Genomic DNA, 14039 nt, shown 5'->3' on the forward strand with positions numbered 1-14039 from the left:
GGGCTTGGGACTCAGGGAAAACCAGGTTTTTAAATGGAAAGTTCCAAATATTTAGGTACTGTTTAAAGGGGAAAAACCCCCCAGACCCTCCTTTCTGAAACTGAGACTGTTCTCCAGGGTGGGTTTCTGCTCCCCAGCCCTGCACTTGGATCACCCTGTCATTCCTGTCAGCAGTTCATGGACAGCACTGGGAATGGTTCCCAATCTTCTTCCCAGCCTTTCATGTTTCTTGTGTCAGGAAGACACAAAACCCAAACAAATAGGCCCCGTATCTAGAGAATTTGTGGAGTGAGGTTGTTATAAGTATCTTGTACCCAAGTGCATTTATTTTATGTGCATTTATTGTTCATTTCTGATGGAAAGGGGAATTCCCAGTGTGCTGCGAATACTGACAATGGATATTTTCTCAGTTATGAGGACAGTGGGACACAGCACAATGGGGGTTACAGACCTGCTTTATTATCCACATGCTTTAGTCTTCAAATCCCACCTCACAGGGCCTTGGAATGACACTTGCCTTTTCCCACCATATCACCATTCCCACATAACTTCAAAGCATGACATTACTCAGAAAAGCCATTCCTGTAAGAGATACTCTCCAGTGTTTGGCCCTGCACTTCCATGGGTACAGATTTCCATGGAACATGGACCTGCTGGAGTGAGCCCAGAGGAGGCCACAGAGATGCTCCGAAGGCTGGAATCCCTCTGCTCTGGAGCCAGGCTGGGAGAGCTGGGGGTGTTCACCTGGAGAAGAGAAGGCTCCAGAGAGACCTTAGAGCCCTTTCCAGTGCCTAAAGGGGCTCCAAGAGAGCTGGAGAGGGACTTTAGACCACGGCCTGGAGGGACAGGACAAGGGGAAATGGCTTCCCACTGCCAGAGGGCAGGGTTAGATGGGATATTGGGAAGAAATTCTTGGCTGTGAGGGTGGTGAGGCCCTGGCACAGGTTGCCCAGAGAAGCTGTGTCTGCCTCATCCCTGGAAGTGTTCCAGGCCAGGTTGGACTGGGCTTGGAGCAATCTGGGCTAGTGGAAGGTGTCCCTGCCCATGGCAGGGTGTGGAATGAGATAAGGTTTAAGGTCACTCCATATCCAAACCAGTTTGTGATTCCATGATTTTATAACTTGATCCCATCCCCTTTTCTAGGAGCAATTGCAAAGGCTGGCGTCTGTTTTTAAATCCAAATATCCTTCAGTCCCTCCCTGCCGTTTTTTAGTAATTCAGCCCTGCTCCAGGAGCAGCTCCGTGCAGATTCCAGCCCTGCTGGATGCAAAGCTTTGGCTGCATAATTAAGCTGGAAATGCCAATCCTTGCAGGCTTATCCCGGTGCGCGGGGCCCTGAGCGGCGGAGGAGCGGGTTTCCCGCAGCATCTTCGGCTGGCTCCGGGAAGGGAGGGCTCTGGAGCCGGGAGCGGTGCTGACGTGCTGCCGGAGCTGCAGTGACTCCGCAATGGCTGAGGCTGCTGGCACGGAGCGCATCCCGCCGGCCCGGAGCGCCCGCACCGCGCAGCCTGCCCGGGAAACCTGCCCTTAGCTCCGCACTGCTCGGATCCGCGGCGGGTGAGCACACCTTACTCTGGGGTTGGTTGTTGTTTGTTATTTTTTATTTTCTTTTCCTTCTCTGTCCTCTCAGTGCTTCCCCGGACCGATGGATGCATCACTCCTAATCCGATCCCACTGTTCAGAGGACGGAGGGAGAAAATAGAGTCATATTCCTCAGGGATGGATTATTTTTTTTTTTAGCCTTTTGCAGAGTGAATCGTAAAATTCCCTTTAAATGTGTCTGCTGGGAGCAACCTACAGGTTTTATCTGAAGTGCACTGCAGGCAGGGGCTGATGCTCCCTCTGTGCAGCAGGATGGAGCGACGTTAGATCCTACCTGTGCTCATTAATTAGTGCCTACCTGTGCTCATTAGTCAGTGCCTACCTGTGCTCATTAATTAATGCCTGTATGTGTTTATATGTGCCTACATGTGTTTATCGGTGCCTGTATGTGTTTATGCATCTATGGATATGGACATAATATGTGTTATATAGATATATAGACATATAAATATATAGATGTGTTACATATGACCCATCTGCTGCCTAAAGGCTTTGTAGGACCCATTTTCAACTGTGCTGTTTTGCATTCTATATTTGGGGTTATTCCACCCCCTTCCCTTCGGTGTGGTTATAACCACGGCTCTGATTTGCAAAGCTTTGCCCTTGGCTGCCAGGAAGGGGATGGCTCTGCCTGGCACTGGGTCCCCGCTGTACCTTCCTGCTCTGTTTATTCCTCAGGATCTTACAGCAGCTCTGTCGTGTGTGATGGAGTTGGAATGCCAGGGCCTGTGATTGCTGATAAATCTCCTCTGCAGCTGTAGATGTTGGTGTTTGGGGTAATACATGTGATGATGAATTGCTGTAACAAATAATCTGTCTCTGTGCTCACCAAGGAACTGACTCGGGCATTTCCTGTTTGCTGAACTCCATCGGCTGCGTGTCTCGGAACTGCTTCCCATTACAATCCTATACCTGTCAGGAAATCAGTCTCCATCCCTGGAAGTGTTCCAGGCCAGGTTGGATGGGGCTTGGAGCAACCTGGTCTAGTGGGAGGTGTTTCTGCCCATGGCAAGGGGTGGTACAAGTTGAGCTTTAAGTTCCCTCACAGCCAGTTCCCACAAAGAAGTCTGACATTATGATTCTATTCTGTGCTGTTTAACCTGTTAGATTAAAAAAAGAAAGTTCTTTATTTTCCTTTCCCAGCTGCTCGCTCCCTCAGTGGTTTTAAATGTCATTTATCTCATCCACATTCCTTTTCCTTGCAGTTCATGTGATGCCTCTACTGACGCTGTTTAAAATGCAGACAGAAATTAGAAAGCACATTGGAGTGGGGTTGGCTTTTGCCTGTTATTTCTCACATTGTGATACTTCTAGAGAGATGCGTGTGGTACAAAATAATAATTTCCTGGCAGGAAACACTCACAGCTTAAGCATGGGCTCTCAGCTGACATGCAGCATCCTTGTCCTGCCCCCTGCTCTGCACTTTGACTCCTCTCTGTGCGTGGAAGTGCTTGGTGGATGCTTAAAATATGCTCAGAAATTGAGAGTTTCATAGGGACTGTGTAAATACTTTACCTTTGCAGTGAAATTTCTGCCTGGTTTGTGTTGACTCTTGGCAGCTTTCTGACTTGTAACCTGCAAATATCAGACTTTAGGAATCTTAATGTTTATAGTGGTGATTAAAGGCCAATGACACCAGTACAAGGCCACAAGAATGCCCTGACCAGAGGAAGGTGCATTTGTCACCAGGGCCCTGATGGAGAGAATAAGACCCAATTTTAATAAGGCTTTAAAGAATGTGCTGAAGGCCCATTGGTTGTCTTGACAAATACCAGTCTGGGATATATTTGTGGCACTGTGTGCTTGTAAATCCTTCACTTATTACACGCTCAGTTGTCAACACCTCCCACATGGTGAAGTTTCACCAAGTTTCCGAGAGCACTGTCAGTTTGCATGAAGAGTAAAACTTTGCTTCACTTTTTTTTTCTTTTTGCTTCCAAAATGCATCTCTAAAATATTACTTTTTATTGCAGATGACTTGAATTCAAAGTAGCATCAGCAAATGAATGTTACCAAGTGAAGGCCTTTAAATAATAAACTGTGTTAACACTTGCCCTTAAAACATATATTCTCTTCTTGTCACCTTCTGCAGCGCAGCTCTTCATGTATGATCAGCAGCAGAGGTTCAGCTTAAATGGAAAAAAATAATTAAAAAAGCAAGTTCTAAAAATTTTACATGTGCCAGTTGACTGTGATGTAGGATTTGAACCCATCCAGCTACTCTGGGAGTGAGCAATTTTAAGACACATAACAGCATTTGTACTAATGTATTTGTGGTAAAAGCAGCCAAATATTAGCCAATACATCAGAATTCCAAATAAAATCACTCCTGTGATCCTGTCTTTATTTGCCCATGTGTATCTGCAGGCAAAGGGAAAGGGAGCTTGCCCCTAGAGCATCAAATGTTGGATACGATTACTGGCAGAATACTAATCCATTTCTACCACTCATTAAACCTGGAAAGGTAATTCCTGATTTTCCTTTGGCAATTACAGGCAAGTGTGCTGTAGTCAGATAGACCCCGAAAGATCTCAGGAATTTAATATAGTTCTGTAGAAATTATTCTAATGGAGAATGACATCCTGCTAGAATTTTTAAAATCAGTTCAGTGCAGATCCACAGATGGTTATTTCCAGGCACACGTGATCAGGGATTTGTTATTCACTGGTGGTGCAGAATCGAGAGGAGGGTTCAATACATTTTATTTGTGGAGCTTCCTATAATCCCCCAGAGGGACCCTCCATAAAAGCAGAGGCAGTGCCTGAGGAAAGAGAGTTAGGAAAGGCTTGGGAGAATGTCTGGAGGACAAAATTAGTTTCCTCAAACACACAGGCCAGCAGCAGGGTGTGGAGTGTTGGCTTTCCTTAAATCCCATGGATATCCTGGCTTTGAGCTATTGCACTGGTGCTGTGGTCATTCAACCTTGACAAGGTCATGTGCAAATGGGGACGCTTAAGAAGAGTCAGTTTAAGCTCAGAGAGTGTCTTTTCTATCCTTTGAACTACTGTTTCTGGTTCTAGTTTTCCCCTGTTGCTGGTTCCAGTTCAGCTTTCCCAGTCTGGAGCCCAGCTGGTCGGTGAGGGGCTGCAGGCTGGGCCCCTCAACTTTCCCAGCTCATTGGGATGGGAACACAGAACCATAGAATCATGGAATGGTTTGGGTGGGAAGGGACCTGAAGCCCATCCAATCCCACCTCCTGCCATGGGCAGGGACACCTTCCACTAGCCCAGGTTGCTCCAAGCCCCGTCCAACCTGGCCTGGGACACTTCCAGGGATGGGGCAGCCACAGCTTCTCTGATGTCCCAGGACTGAGAGCTGCAGCTGGTCTGGAAAGCTGCTGGCCAAGTGTTGGATGTTGTGCACTGGTTTTGTCATAGTCACAGCCAGAATTTATCCCCTTGGAGCAGCTCGGTGTGGATGTGAGCAGTGCAAGGCTGTGGGGTGGGAAGCTGCTTGGACTGGCCGTCACTCTGTGCCACCCTTGTTTCTCTAGTTGAGCCCTTTGAGAATCAGTACAGGGGTAATTGGTTCAACTCAGGCTTTTCGCACTAAAAACTCTTTTGGCTGACTGCTGTTATGTCTCCCATGACCCCTGGTTGTGTAATCCCTGTGTCCCCTGGCACATCCCAGGGGTAGGGACAGAATTAATGGACTCCAGATGGCACAGACGATATTTACTGGATGTAAATCTGCACCAAACTCCTTATTAATGGGGTTTAATTAAACAGAAATTGCACACAAAGCCCTGATTCTGATGCCACTAAGACAGTGTCAGAAATCCTACTGCCTGCAGGGCCTCGGGATATGCCCAGAGGGAGAACTTTGCCAAACACCTGAAGTGGCTCAAGATTTACTGATTCACACGAACTTCTAGCAGGACTCTTACAGTAATATTCCCATGGCCCTCCTGACAAGGGTTTGCTGCATGTTAACTAATTCTATACTAAAACAATGATTCTATTAACTTGATATTGGATTACTTTTCCAGCTGCTTCCATAACAAATTAATTCCAGCCATGGTTTGTAATGAGAGCGTGTCTGGTTTGGATGAGGATGGTGCTGTTAAAGCAAATCTCTTGAGGATGCCCATTTGCATTTTAGTTTGAGTGATGGTGTGGTCTCAGCATCCACAATCTGGATTCCTTTTGGATAAAACTGAACCAGAAGGTGTTTTCCAACCAGTAACTGGTGCTCACAGCGCAGGACAACACTAGACTTTGAAGTTCCATCTAAATGTTCCATAATGTTGTCTTTCTGTAGCAACAGGGTTTGTTCTCAGATATGAGATTTTCTTAATTTATCTGTAGAGAAATAATATCAAAGAAAGGTAATGAGAAGCTTGAAGGCAGAGTAAAATCTAATATCCAGAGCACAGATTTTCTTTACCTCCAAGGCTGTTTCAGATTTTCACACAAATCAGAACAAAACATTTCCTACATATAGTTGATATGGTTGTGTTTGTGTGTTGAAGCAGACAGTCATTTAAAGCCCCAGCCTTGTCAATGTGGGGAACTGCAGAGATCTGTGTGCCACGATGTGATATCTGGATTTTATCCTGGTTCAAGGACGGAGCAGCAAGTCCTGAGGGCTTGGTCCATCACAGTAAATATCCAGTGATTTACGGGACACTTTTATCTTTACATGTTGCTTGTGTTGTTAGGAAAAGAAAATTATGAATCACCATGCATTATTTCATTATTGCCTAATATCATAACTCCTTCTTGCCTGCTAGTCAGGCCAGATTATCCTGACAGTGTTCCTTGGGAAACATTGGATGGTTCAGTTCAACAGAAACCATTGGAGCACCCAGTGATGTCTCAGAGAGAAGGAACAGGACACACAGTGCATGGCTATGAACACTCAGGTGACAACTCTCACTGCTCAGCTCTTCCACCCACTGTCCAAAGCCTGTCCCTGCCTGGAAGATGGTGGGATACACCGAGCACATTGGAGCTTGCTGACAAGGAACATTGTGTGAGAGTGAGTCAGGCCTGGCTGCTGTGACTTGGGTGGTGGTCTCTGGAAGGGTCAAGATCTCTGGTTTGCATTCAGAGTCAGGGGAAGCTGCAGGCACAGGAAATGTTCATGTGAAGTCAGTGAAGTGCCCTGGTTAGGGCTGGGACAGAGTTCATTTTGTGCCTGATAGCTGGTACAGGGCTGTGTTTGGATTTAGTGTGGGAATAATATGGATAACACACAGATGTTTTGGTTGTTGCTTAGCAGTGCTTACACTGGTCAAGGACTTCTCTGTGTCCCTTGCTGTGCAAGTGAGGAGGGGCTCAAGGAGCATGATGGAGGCAAGGCCAGGACAGCTGATCCAAACTGGCCAGAGATATTCCACAGCACAGAACGGCATGTCCAGGTTATAAACTGGGGAGAGTGGGCCAGGAGCCACTGACTGCTGCTGGGGACAGGCTGGGCATGGGTCAGTGGGTGGCACTTGACACTCTTGAGGTTTATTCCTCTTTCTCAGTTTCCTTCTCATCATCATTATTATTACACTTATTGCTTTTTACTGTAATTGTTCATAACCCACCGGTTTTACCTCTTCCTGATTCCCCTCCCCATCCCACAGAGCGAGTGAGCAAGGGCTGCATGGGACCGAGTTCCCAGCTGTAGTTAAACCACAACCAGCCTTTTTGGTGTCCAAGGTGGGGCGCAAAGGGTTGAGATTCCAACAGATCTGAGCAGAGTGTGTTACAACAAGTTTGTTACAGCCGTTCATTACATCAGTTCAGTAGTCGCTGGTCACAGAGTTGATTTGTTTGCCCTCAGCGTTGTTGTGCCTGTTCCCACTGTCGCTGTCCGTGTTCCCTGTTGTGCTGGTTGTCACCTCTGAGCACTGGGCTCAGGGTGTCCTTGTGTTGGGGTTTGTAACACTGGGTTATGATATGATGGAATGGTCTTGAAAGGAAATTTATTTTCTTGACCTGTAGTAAAAATAAGCAAATGGAAAACACACTGACTTAACTGTCAAGATTTATCCATTCTATCCCAATAATGCCTGCAGTAGTTAAAAGCCCTTTCTCTCCAATCAAAGCACTTTTGGGATTTCTAGTGTGGCTACTAATGGCTACTTAAAAACTTCCTGTACTGGTGGATCCCAACTTTTCCCTGCCTGAGCTCTATGTTACCAGCTGTCCTTGAGGGAAGCCTTATGGATTTTGGTTTTGTAACCCAAGCCCTGCTGTTTTCCCAGAGCTGCTGGATGCCATGGCCAAAGCTTGGAGCACTGTTGGAACCCTTGGGAGCCTTCCTCTTGCCCGGCAGTGCCTGCAGGGCTGGCCCTGGGGGGCTCAGGCAGCCCTGTGACACCAGGGCAATGATTTATTATTTATGCTGCTTGTGGGAGATTCGTTATACAGTTTGACACTTCCACAGTTTGCTGGTGTGTCCTTTTTCTCCGTGTTTCATGCAAGGCCCCTCCAGGTGCTGGTCAGGGGGCCCAGAGGTGGTGGAGGGGCCAGGGGTGGCTCATGGCACCTACAGCCCCGTCACACCCTGGGCTCTTCTTCCTCTGTCCTTGTCACCTCCCAGGGAATGAGGGAGCTGGGGGGTCTCAGCCTGGAGAAAAGGAGGCTCAGGGGTGACCTTCTTGCTCTCTGCAACTCCCTGTCAGGAAGGTGGAGCCGGGGGGGGGTGTCAGGCTCTGCTCCCAGGGAACAAGGGACAGGAGGAGAGGGAATGGCCTCAAGTTGTGCCAGGGGCGGTTTAGTTTGGACATTAGGGAAAAAAATTTCATGGAAAGGGCTGTCCTGCCCTGGCACAGCTGCCAGGGGCAGTGTGGATTCTCCATCCCTGGAAGTGTTCAAAAAAATTGTGGATGTGGCACTTGAGGACGTGGTTGGTGGTGTCTGGGTTTGGACATTTGGACTAAAAGATCTCAGAGGTCTTTCCCACAATAAAAATTCCACTATTCTGTGATTTAGCAGCCCAGTCAGAGACAAATCCAAACAAGCCTTTGGAACAAGGGGATGTGTTTGGGTTTAGTTTTCTGTCCTTTTTCTGAGCTTTCCTGAACACCTGGCTGGTTCCTGGATTTTCACTTGCAGAAATTCCAATTCCATATCTTGCCAATCCCAGTTTACAGGGACAAAGCCATCATTGCCAGAACTCTGGACTTTGCTGGTTTGCAGAGTTGCAGTGGAAGGGATTGTCATTATGTTTTACTCCCTTAGGACACGCTCAGGCTTAGCAGGAGTTAAAGGGGCTGAGTGCTGGCAGGTGCTCCTTGTTACCTGTCAGTCACCCAGCAGGCCCAGCAGCCTGACCTGCTTCCAGCCTGAGGGAGCTCTGCCAGGCAGCATTTCCTAAACAAAGGCAATTTTGTGCTTCATTTTATCTGGCAATTGTTTTTTAATTCCCCTCTTACCAAAATATCACTGTGTCACCTGAGACCGGCTTATGGTTTTGGCCTGATAAGGTTTTGTAACCACAAATAAAGCAAAAAGCATAGTGGAGAAGCAAGCAACCCAGAAACTGGGATATATCTCGGATGTGAAGAGGAATGGAAAGAAAGGCATGCTTGATGCCCTCCTGGAGTTGTCCTGCAGGAGGTAAGAGGTGGGTACAGATGGCTGAGACTGGGAAAGCAGAGAGCACAGGGATGGGGAGGGACATTGGTTAGTGTCAGAGTTACCATCAAGAGCAGACAAATATAACTATGCTCTTTTTCCCTCAAAGTTGCTATTTAGAGGTTTTTTGTTATTATTTTGTTTGTTCAAAGGGAAAAGCTGAAATGGGAGTGTGTGAAATGAGTTTCTTCAGCAGTGCCCAGTAACCAGCAGGATCCCACACTGGTGTGGGTTGGAAGGAACTTTAAAGTTCATCCAGTCCCAACCTCTGCCATGGGCAGGGACATCTTCCACTAGACCAGGTCACTCGAAGCTCTGTCCAACCTGGCTTTAGATGGCAGGAGATGGTCAGACTGAATCTGGTATCGACAGAGAGGACACATCCCAACCCACAGGAGGGTGGGAAGGTGAATAAACCCCTTGGAACAACCACAGGGAGCTGCAGAGAGCTCTGCTGCTGTGTGGGTTTTTTCCCTTCCAAAGCTGAGCTGAGGTTTGGATGTGTTCTACTGTAAGAGCAGTAACAGTTGTGTGAGGGGGAACAAGTTGTTGGTTTACTCGATGTTATGCACAAACATGTGAAAGTACAGAGAAATAGGTGCTCTGCTAAAAATATCGTTGCTGTCACTTCAAAATAAGCCACTCAACAACTGCATTTGGCACTGAAGGTATTGTAGAGGCAGGAATGTTTGTTCTTCTGTTTGTATTTCTGTGTCAATCAGCACAGTGGTATCAAGGAGTGTCAGTGAGCTCTGGAGCAGATGTAGCTCCTGGGAAGGGCTGTCTGCACAGACATGGATGTACATGTACATTCCCAAATCAGGAGTGAAAGGCAGGGAGCAAAGATCCAGGGGGTTGTTAGAACAACAGCTGCATCTTTAGGATGGAGCTTGAAGATGTTATTCACCAGCATTAAATGACACCAGGTAACTGCATTACTAATGAACTCTGCCCTGGGAATGGTGGAATTCCTCCAGCCTCCAGCCAGCCCTCAGGCAATGCCTCAGCTTCCCCAGCATCCATTAGCTCTTCAGCACTTCTTGAAATTCCCTATTTCTAGGAATGCTTCCAGTTACTCTGGGTGGGATTTAAGAGCCCTGTGAGCACCTTCTGTCTGATCAGCATCATTTTAACCCTTGTATTGCAGCCTCTGTGCCCCAGCTCCAAGCACAGGGAGGCTCACTGGGACAGAGCAGTTCCAGAGCTGGGGCAGGTGTTGTCAGTGGCACTGTCTTGATTAACTCAGGGTATGTAAACAAATACCAAAGGGCCACCTCTGAGTCCTCCCAGACCAGTAACTCCAGTGCCCCCAGTGCTGGCCTCTGCCTGTTTCACTGGTGCCACGGACTCCCTCAGTGACAGTGGTGAAGCTGCTGAGCAGCTGTTCAGCATCAGCTTCTTGGTTCTGCTCACCTGGGGAAGGGTCTGGAGCACCAGGAGCAGCTGAGGCAGCTGGGGGGTCTCAGCCTGGAGAAAAGGAGGCTCAAGGGGGACCTTCTTGCTCTCTCCAACTCCCTGACAAGGAGGGTGGAGCCAGGTGGGGGTCGAGCTCTGCTCCCAGGGAACAAGGGACAGGATGAGAGGAGACGGCCTTAAGCTGTGCCAGGGGAAGTTCAGGTTGGATATTGGGGACAGAACCCACTCCTGGGTGTGTAAACAAATGCAGAAGTAGCCTCAAGGCATCATTCCCTGGCGTGCCTGGGAGGATTTTGCCCTTTGTGCATCTTGTGGAGATAACTTTTAGTGCTTGGATACTGCACTGAGGTGGATAGTACTGCCTGTGACTTGTGTGTGTGAGATTTACTAAGGAATGCTGTACTTGTGGCATTGGGAACATAATTTCATATTAGTGAGAACTCGGCTATTTAAAGTAACATGCATGCAAGCTCAAGTCCCTCCAGTTTCCCTGGAGTTCTGAATTCCAAGCCTGCTTGAGTCACTTGGAATCAAAAATTTTGATATGTTATTTCATGTTATTTGCAGGACAAATAGGGTTTTTTACATCTAAACTTAGGCCATAACCATGCAGTGGGATTAGTAGGAGTCATTTGTTACACCAGCGTTGTTATTTCATTGCTGTTGGGTTTTCCTGGGAATCTCCAAACCCGTTTCTGGCTTTGGGTTGTATCCTGCCCACTGCTGACTTAGAGATGTATTGAACATCAGAAATGTGAAGGGAAAGCCTGAATGGCACAAACTTTCCCCTGGGGATTAGAATACTGTTTCATTTCCTCTCCAAATCCTAAGAGTTTTAGTTCACTGTTTCCCAAACATGCCTTTGTGCAGTGAATCCTGAGCACTTGATGGGAGCCTGCTCTCAGAAATGTGTCACTGTCTCAGTTGCTGTCTCTGTGAGCAGAGGGCTGGGAGAGAGCTCAGAGAGAAAAGCTGGTGTGAAATGTCACATTTGGCAGCCCTACAGCACCTCTTCATTTGGATCCTGAAATATTTGTAATATTCTCACTGGAATATAGGATTTGGGTTTTTTTTAAACATTGCACCACATCGACTTTGAAGATGAAGCATGAAAAATTATTTTTAGCACTTGCTGCTAAGTCATCAGAGATGATAAAGGACAAAGAAGAACAACATTTATAGCTCCCTTCTTTTTGGCAATAACAGAAAAACACCACCATGCTTCCTGGCTGAGTAAGGAACTTCCCTCAAAGTTGACCTTAAAGCTCATCCAGTCCCACCCCCTGCCATGGGCAGGGACACCTTCCACTAGCCCAGGTTGCTCCAAGCCCTGTCCAACGTGGCCTTGGACACTTCCAGGGATGGGGCAGCCACAGCTTCTCTGGGCAACCTGTGCCAGGACCTCACCACCCTCACAGCTGAGAATTCCTTCCCCATATCCCATCTAAGCCTGCCCTCTGGCAGTGGGAAGCCATTCCCCTTTGTCCTATCACTCCAGCCCTTGTCCAAAGTCCCTCCCAGCATTCCTGGAGCTCCTTTAGCCACTAGAAGGGGCTCTAATGTCTCCCAGAGCCTTCTCTTCTCCAGTTGAACACCCCTAGCTCTCCCAGCCTGGCTCCAGAGCAGAGGGCTCCAGTTTCAAAATAAGGCTTTAAAACTCTTGATTTTAACTAAGTATGAGCACTTCTAAAAATTCAAATGTCATTCTAAAGCATTTCAGTTTAATTTTTGACATAATCTCGTATTTTTTATCTTAATATTTTGACTAAAATGGGGGAGAGACAAATCCATCACAAAGATCCTTCAGGCAGCAAGTTCCCTCAGTAGCTTTGTGTGTCAGATATTGCCTTGTGCCTGCGGCCTGTGAGAGCTCCCTGTAAATCTGTGCTACTGATCTGCAGCAGTTACTGCCCTTTTTTTTAATAGGAAAAAGGGAAGAAGAACAGTGGGCACGGCCTCCATGGCAACGGCAGCGGCTGCCAGTGCTGCCTGGGCTGCGGAGCTGCTGCGTGGAGAAGGTGCTCCTGAGGATATATTTGTTTTCAAAATCTGTCTGGCTACAAGCCCATTTGCCAGTGGAGAAAATCATCTTCCTTAATCTAGTTAGGAGAGGGGTGGTACTGAGCGAGTCCTGCTCGGATCCTGTCGGGGCTGCGGCTCCCAGAGAACCCACCCGGGAGGAGCCTCAGCCTGGGTGTGAAGAGAAGCAGGAAGGGGAGCAGGGTGAGACAAGGCCAACTTTGATCACAGAAAGTGTCTGTTTAGCTCAAAACAGGGTGTTTTATTCCCGTTTTCTGAGGTTTATTTCCTGCTCTGGTGGAAGGTGTCCCTGCCCTTGGCATGGGGTAGAAGTGTCCAAGGCCAGGTTGGATAGGGCTTGGAGCAACCTGGGATAGTGGAAGGTGTCCCTGCATGTGGCAGGGGGTGGAATGGGATGAGCTTTAAGGTCCCTCCCAACCCAAACCAGTCTGGGATTGTAAGGACGTCATAATTAAAACAAGAGCCAGGCTGCTTAAAAGATCAGTGAGGAAGAGACAGGGATGTTACAGCCTTTCCTCTGGTCCATCTCCCCCTCCAACAGATGTTGCCATGGCTGTCTGTAATTAAGGGGAATCTGGTGGGATTCTGTCCTTGGAGGGGGATCCAGGCTGGTGCATCCCTTCCCTTTGAAGACAGGTCAGGGTATTGAGCTGCTGTGGGCAGGAGCTCTGGCAGCGGGAGGACAGCCAGCCCTGCTCTCCTGGGGGGTTGGGAGGCTGGTTTAAATTGGGATTCTATAATGCTTCAGGCTAATATTGATTTTTTTTCATTTTTATTACTTTTTATTCAAGTATTCACCTCATGTCTCCTGCGTGCCATGAAAATTTCATTCTTCTGCTTTCTTACTCATTCACTCACTGAATCCATTCTAAAACTCTCAACTGCACCTTGTATTTCTCATTTTACAGAGGTGGCTGTTCACTGGTACCCACCTGGAAACTGCATCTGATGGTCTGTAGTATTTTAGTAGTTTAAACAGATCTATGGCTGCAGAGAGATGTCAAAATTCTATATGGATCTTTTCTGCCACAATTTATGGCTGCTGCTGGAGCACCCTATATCTCAAAACCTGATGGTCAGGAGCTTTGTAACCCTGAGGACTTTTTTAAACTCGTGGAAATTTGCAGGATGTAATTGGAATTCCGTTGTGCCAGCACTGGATGGAAAGCAATACAATCCTTGTTTGTAAATGGCATCTGCATTCTTGCTTCTAATTAAAAAATCAAAGGAAAAGGCTTTCTTTAATTAAAGGATGTGTTTGCTGATTTGTCACAGGCTGAACTCTGGAGCACTTCTGGTTGGATCCATCTGGAAGTAACTTCCAGCTTTCTTTCTCCATAGGAACGGGCTGATCATTCCTCTGAATGCGTTTAAATTCCAAGGGCCAGAGTAGGGGATGGGTAGGGG

At 47.4% G+C, this 14039-nt stretch overlaps 1 protein-coding gene across 16 annotated transcripts in view; it reads left to right on the top strand.

Moving 5' to 3' along the window:
• The first annotated feature begins 1449 nt into the window (after positions 1 to 1449).
• JAKMIP3 (Janus kinase and microtubule interacting protein 3) overlaps positions 1450 to 14039 on the top strand; it is a 69551-nt gene continuing 56961 nt past the window's right edge. For all 16 annotated transcript variants that reach the window (XM_027692239.1, XM_027692233.1, XM_027692244.1 and 13 more), the window contains exon 1: positions 1450 to 1557. The gene's annotated coding sequence lies outside the window, so the exon portion shown is untranslated. The remainder of the gene's footprint in view (positions 1558 to 14039) is intronic.

Source organism: Neopelma chrysocephalum, unplaced genomic scaffold, assembly GCF_003984885.1.
Source record: "Neopelma chrysocephalum unplaced genomic scaffold, ASM398488v2 Primary Assembly neopelma1_85, whole genome shotgun sequence".
Taxonomy (NCBI): Eukaryota; Metazoa; Chordata; class Aves; order Passeriformes; family Pipridae; genus Neopelma; species Neopelma chrysocephalum.